Here is a 7,022-nt window from a genome sequence, read left to right on the forward strand (position 1 = left end):
CAATCATGATTCCAGCTTGTGCATCGTCCAGCCTGGCATTTCGCATGATGTACTCTGCACAGAAGTTAAATAAGCAGGGTGACAATATACAGCCTTGACATACTCCTTTCCCAATTTGGAACCAGTCTGTTTTTCCATGTCCAGTTCTAACTGTTGCTTCTTGACCTGCACACAGATTTCTCAGGAAGCAGGTAAGATGATCTGATATTCCCATCTGTTTAAGAATTTTCCAGTTTGTTGTGATCCACACAGTCAAAGGCTTTGGCATAGTCAATAAAGCAGAAGTAGATATTTTTCTGGAACTCTCTTGCTTTTTCTATGATCCAGCGGATGTTGGCAGTTTGATCTCTGGTTCCTCTGCCTTTTCTAAATCCAGCTTGAACATCTGGAAGTTCACGGTTCACATACTTGTTGAAGCCTGGCTTGGAGAATTTTGTGTTAATTTGCTAGCGTGTGAGATGAGTGCAATTGTGTGGTAGTTTGAGCATTCTTTGGCATTGCCTTTCTTTGGGATTGGAATGCAAACTGGCCTTTTCCAGTCCTGTGGCCACTGCTGAGTTTTCCAAATTTGCTGGCATATTGAGTGCAGCACTTTCACAGCATCGTCTTTTAGGATTTGAAATAGCTCAACTGGAATTCCATCACCTCCACTAACTTTGTTCATAGTGATGCTTCCTAAGGCCCACTTGACATTGGATCCCAGGATGTCTGGCTCTACGTGAGTGATCACATCTGCATGATTATCTGAGTCATGAAGATCTTTTCTGTGTAGTTCTTCTGTGTATTCTTGCCACCTCTTCTTAATCTCTTCTTCTGTTACCATTTCTTTCCTTTACTGTCCATCTTTGCATGAAATAGGGGATTTGATTTAAGTTCTACCTGGCTGGGCTAGTGGTTTTCCCCGTTTTCTTTAGTTTAAGCCTGTATTTTGCTATGAGAAGCTGATGATCTGAGCCACAGTCAGCTCCAGTCTTGTTTTTGCTCACTGTATACAGCTTATTTAATTTGATTTCGGTATTGGTGATTTGGGGATGTCCATGTGTGAAATTATCTCTTGTGTTGTTTAAAAAGGATGTTTGCTATGACCAGAGCATTTTCTTGGCAAAATTCAGTTAGCCTTTGCCTTGCTTCATTTTGTACTCCAAGGCCAAACCTGCCTGTTACTCCAGGAATCTCTTTACTTCCTACCTTTGTATTCCAATCCCCAGTGATGAATAGAACATAATTGTGTGTTTTTTTGGTGTGTGTCCTAGGAGGTCTTCTGGTCTTCTGATCAACGTCAGCCTCTTCAGCATTGGTGGTAGGGGCATAAACCTGAATTACTGTGATGTTGAACGACTTTCACTGAGTCAGCCTCAAACGAACTGAGATCATTCTGTCATTTTTGAGATTGTACCCAAGTACTGCATTCCAGACTCTTTTGTTGGTTATGAGGGCTATTCCATTTATTCTGTGGGATTCTTTGCCCACAGTAGTAGATATAATGGTCATCTGAATTAATTTGCCCATTCCCGTCCACTTAGTTCATGGATTCCTGAGATGCCGACACTTATTCTTACCATCTTCTGCTTGACCACATCTGATTTACCTTGATCCATGGACCTCACGCTCGAGGTTCCTGTGCAGCACTGTTCTTTACAGCATTGGAAATCACGTTCATCACCAGACACATCCACACCTGAGAGCTGTTTCCGCTTTGGCCCAGCCACTTCATTCATTCCTGGGGCTATTAGTAGTTGGCCTCCACTCTTCCTGAGTGGAATATTGGACACCTTCTGACCTGGGGGACTCATCTTTTGCTGTCATCTGTTTTGTCTTTTTATACAGTTCATGAGATTCTCGGCAAGTATACTAGGGTGGTTTGCCATTCTCTCCTCCACTGCATTACGTTTTGTCAGGACTCTCCAGGATGACCTGTCCATTTTAGGTGGCCCTACGTGGTATGGCTCATAGCTTCATTGAGTTACGCACATCACTTTGCTATGACAAAGCAGTAATCCATGAAGGGTTTTGTTTTGTTTTTAAATCATAAATGGGTGTTAATGGTTTTTATTCTTCAGTTGAATAATAAAACAAATTTTAATTTTGTTTTTTTGGGGCTGTGCAACCATACAACTTGCAGGATTTCAGTTCCCCAGCCAGGGACTGAATCCAGGCCATGGCAGTGAAAGCTCACAATCCTGACCACGATGACACCGGGGAGCTCTCCTCTTTACTTTGTTCATGTGGTATATCACACTGACTGATTTGCAGATACTGAAAATCCTTGCATCTCTTACTTAATAATGTGGTATGATCCTTTTAATATATTGTGTATTCAGTTAGCTAGTATTTTGTTGAGGATTTTTGTGTCAGTGTTCATCAGTGACATTGGCCTGTAATTTTTTTGTGTGGTATCTTTGGTTTTTATGTCAGAGCGATGGTGGCCTCATAGAATGAGTTTGGGAGTGTTCCTTCTGAAATCTCTTGGAAGTTTCAGAAGGATAGGTGTTAACTCTTCACTAAATGTTTGATAGAATTCATGTGTGAAGCCATCTGATCCTGGATTTTTGTTTGTGAAAGTTTTTTTTTTCATTAGTAGTTGTTTATTGTTCAGTGGTTTGATATAAAGTTATTTTATATCTTCAGAGTTTTGCCCAAATGGAGTCACAAGCATTACAAAGTTTTTTCTCTTAAAGAAAGTATAGTGGGCATGTTGGGAGGGACCAACCTAGCAGTAGTGGCATTTGAGAAAAAGTTAACAAAGAAGTTGAGTATTACCATTTATTGATGATAGACACCAAGTTTTACTTCCATTCCATGGGGAGAAAAAAATTCCACCGTAAATAATGAATCGAACTGGCAAGGCTACTGGGCTTTCCATCTGGACTGTATCAGGACCTTGCTGCACACATTTCTGGGCACAGCAACTCAACATCAAAAGCAACACAGTTGCAGAGATAAACGTGGGTCATTTTTTTAAGTCCTACATGGAGATAATCAACAGTATAAAGCACTCGAGGAGAGTCAGTCTGCAGTTATACATGTGCCACATGGAGACTGAATCCTGTAGTGTCGTGAGAGCTGTCTAGAGTCATATGTATATACACACAATTTGTTTAATAATCTTTAAAGATCAAAGTTCATTTAATTCCTGTTGCATCAACAAAAATAATAATAGAAAAGAACCAAATGATCATTTTAAGTTTAAAATTCCAAAACTGCCCAATTTGTAAAACTGTGGGAGACAACATCAAAGTTGGGCTGTTTCAGCGAAACCAGAAGGCACACAGTTTGCATCACTGAAATGGTCCTGGGTTAGTCCAGGGAAATAAAAATGTGTAACCACATACACATGGGTATGATCTTTGCTAATTAGATTACTGATTAAGTCAGTCTCAGACAAAATTCTAAACTGTGCTGTGTAACCAGATACAATTGAGAAACTCAAATGAAAATTTATATAGTGTCATTTCAATCAAAGAAAATAATGAAACTAAGAATATGTATCTCTTTTGGAAGAGAGCAGTGGTGACTGTGGGTACCATTGGAGGTGTGCACCAGAGCATGCCAAGAAGGTCCTCTGGCCGAGGAGGAAGCATTTGATTTTTCTCTGGTGCTTTCAGCTCTGGGGCCAGACTAAGGCCTTTCTCCAACCTGAGTGTCCAGGATTGGTCTTGAAGTGTTTGTGTGAGCCAGTTTGAGAAGGGGGCCTGCTTTATGTTTCTTCTTTCACACAGCAAGGAAAATAGTAAAAACACCCAAAACAAACAAAGAAAAACCCCACCAAAACCAAGCACTAGGGTGACCGGGGGCATGGACCTGCTGGTTTCCCAGTGGATCCAGGGGTGCTTGGCAAACCCACCTGGCCCCCAGCAGCTGCTGCAGCATGGACAGAAACCACAGCGCATGTGAGCGGCTATGCCGACTCCTCCGGGTCCCGCCTTCTTCACCGTTGCTTTCTCTAGAAAGCAAATTCTCTAGAATGGCAATTTCAATATTTGCAGTATATATTTGGAGAGTTTTCAATGGTCCATGGCCAAATAAGGTTCAGCACCTCCCACACACAGACACTGGCCCATATCCTGTTCTTGGCACCTTCGTATTTTGTTGGTCCACCTCAGACAGCAACTTTAAGATGTTCAGTGCAGCCATATTGTGGCAGAACTCCACATTCTTTCCAATACCGTGGCTGATCAGAGGTGGCTGAGAGGAACAATTGATAAGAGATACAAATTCGTTCTTATTTTGGGGGAAGTCTTTATATTCGACCTGGAATCCCTGAGCTCTTGAAGGATAGTCCAGCTGCTCAGAGGGTATCTTGAGAGGTCCATGGCCTGAAGAGATGTTACTCTTTAAAATGGTCTCGGCTGTCAGCTAGGTGCTCCCATACAACCATTCACAGACTATCGTGAGAGCTCCCGTGGGCCTGGGCAGGACTCGGAGCTACCCTGGCGAAACCTCTGGTGTGATGTCCTTGACTGACTCCTACAGCCCAGGCAACCTGGAGCACCATGGGGAGAATTCCAGCAGGCAGCTGCTGATGACTGAGATAAGGCATCCTAAACTCCTTTATTGCTAGTCCCATTTTCATCCCCTGAGGCGGGTTCAAAAAAAGTCACTGTTCTTCCATCCCCTGGTTTCTTTGTTGGTATGCTCTGAATTGAGGGCTGGTTTGGTGGGCTGAGCCTGCAGGACTTTGAAACCTGGGATCTCCAGCATGTTCTTGTCTGCACTGCGTTTGGCCACCTTCTTATTGGTTCCTGATCCTTCTGTGGCACATTTTCCCACATTCACCTCCATCACAGACTCCCTGCAGCGTGGAAGGCCTCCTCAATGAGAAGCAGGTACTCTGGCTCCTCCTCGTTTTTTGCCTGCTGGGTCTGGGCCAGTCCGCAAATCGGGTTCATCCCCTGGCCATACTCTGGATGCTTTGTAGCCTGACTATGGGTTTTGTTTTCTTTTCGATTCCAGGCTTCACTTGCTCAACTGTAGGCAGTGGCTGTAATTTCTTCAGCTCCTCAAGAACAGCTCTAGTAGTGTTTTTCTTTGAAATCCTCTTGCTCTTCCCTTTGCTTTCCCCCACCAACACCCCAACTGACTCCCTGGTCACAGAGCTCCTCATGTTGGGTGGGCCACTGTCCCGGGCAACCTGCTTTAGAGGGAAAGATTCAAAATTCACAGGCAAGTTCTGTTTAAGGTGCAATCTCAAACATTTATTTCAGGATTATTGAGATTTTCTTCCTCTGATTCTCTTCCATTCACCTCCAGCCTCTTGGGGTGTGGGGGGTGGGGTTCATTCTGCAGGATCCTGAAAACTTTTGCATCAGTATCATGTTTTGTAGCCTGTCTCATCTTTCCCATTAAATTGTTGTCCTCCCACAGAAAGTTCAAGTTTGATATAGTACTGGAAATGGGTAAAAGTACCTGAGGGGACAAGCATTTCCTCTCATGTTGTAACTATAGGTGGACTGCATCCAAGAATAAGGGTTGACAGGCTTATCCATTGGCTTTCCCCCCAAGTTTCATGCACAGCACATTTAGCTCAACAGTACGGGTTATGCTTTCTTACAGTGAACTGGATCTTTCTCTTGAATCTTATACTCAGGGCTGAATCTTGTTGAAACCAGCTAACTCGTTCACAAGACACATTGGTGCTTTCTCTTTGGGGTGTGCCAGGTTACTGGCACTGTGTCTTGCCAGTGGAACTGTCTGTTGTTCCGAGCTTGTCCCCTGGCTGGTGGTCCCGGGTGGCAGAGTGATGGTGAGGAGGGAAAGAGGGAGAAGAAAGGGATGGGTGGATGGGAAGCAGTGTCCTCAGAGGAGACCAGCACCACCGGGCCTGGGATGAGGGGAAGGTGCAGTCAAGCCAGATGTGGCCACTGCTGGCACAACACCGGAGCTATGAAAGTCTTAAAATCAGTTTCAATTTCTGTATTTATGATTGGTCTGTTCCTATTTTCTATTTCTGCCTGGTCAGTCTTAGAAGATTGTATCATTCTAAGAATTTGTCCATTCCTTCTAGGTTGTCCATTTTATTGGCATATAGTTGCTTGTAGTAGTCTCTTATGATCCTTTGTATTTCTGTTGTGTCAGTTGTAACTTCCCCTTTTTCATTCCTAATACTACGGATTTGAGCCCTCTCCCTTTTTTTTTTCTTGACTCTGGCTAAAGGTTTATCAATTTTATTTTTTCTAGGAGCCAGCATTTAGTTTCATTGATCTTTTCTGTTTTCTTCATCTCAGTTTGATTCATTTCTGCTCTGATCATCATGATGTCTTTCCTCCCACTAACTTCAGGCTTGCTTTGTTGTTCTTTCTCTAGGTTGCTTTAGGTGTAAGGTTAGGTTGGTTGATTGAGGTTTTCTTGTTTCCTGCAGTAAGGTTGCGGGCAGCGGCCTGGCTGTGCTGCCTCCTCCGAGGCCACTCTGCCTCCCCGCTCCTGCCATCCCACTCCTGCCACCCCTTCCTCCTCTGTCATGCCCCCCTCATTGTTTCACCCATGACCACCGGCTGGGAGACGAGTTCGGGCAGCAGCCATGTCCTTCTAACATGGCACACCCCAAAGAGAAAGCCTCGATGTCTTGTGAATGAATTACCCCATTTCAGCAAAATTCAGCCTGAGCATGAGCTTATAGCAATAGAAGTTCATGGCACTCTATAAACTTCCATCTTAGAACTGCTTTTGCTGTATACCATAGATTTTAGGTTGTTATATTTTCATTTGTCTCGAGGCATTTTTTAATTCCCTCTTTGATTTCTTCAGTGGTCTATTGATTGTTCAATACCATATTGTTTGGCCTTCACGTGTTTTTCTTTATTTTTTTTCCTTGTAGTTGATGTCTAATCTCATAGCATTGTGGTTGGAGAAGTTGGTTATTATGGTGTCAGTTTTCTGAAATTTACCCAGGTTACTTTGTGGCCCAGCCTGTGATCTGCCCTGGAGAATGTTCCATGTGCACCTGAGAAGAATGTATATTCTGCCACTTTCAGATGGAATGTTTTGTAAATATCAACTAAGTCCATGATGTTTTTTGTGTCATT

The 7,022-nt window shown here is 43.3% G+C and overlaps 1 pseudogene; it reads right to left on the reverse strand.

The window, feature by feature from the left end:
• Positions 1-3,342: 3,342 nt before the first annotated feature.
• On the reverse strand, positions 3,343-6,630 carry LOC120854155 (annotated as a pseudogene).
• Positions 6,631-7,022: the final 392 nt, after the last annotated feature.

The sequence above is a fragment of the Oryx dammah genome, unplaced genomic scaffold, assembly GCF_014754425.2.
Source record: "Oryx dammah isolate SB20612 unplaced genomic scaffold, SCBI_Odam_1.1 HiC_scaffold_27, whole genome shotgun sequence".
NCBI lineage: Eukaryota > Metazoa > Chordata > Mammalia > Artiodactyla > Bovidae > Oryx > Oryx dammah.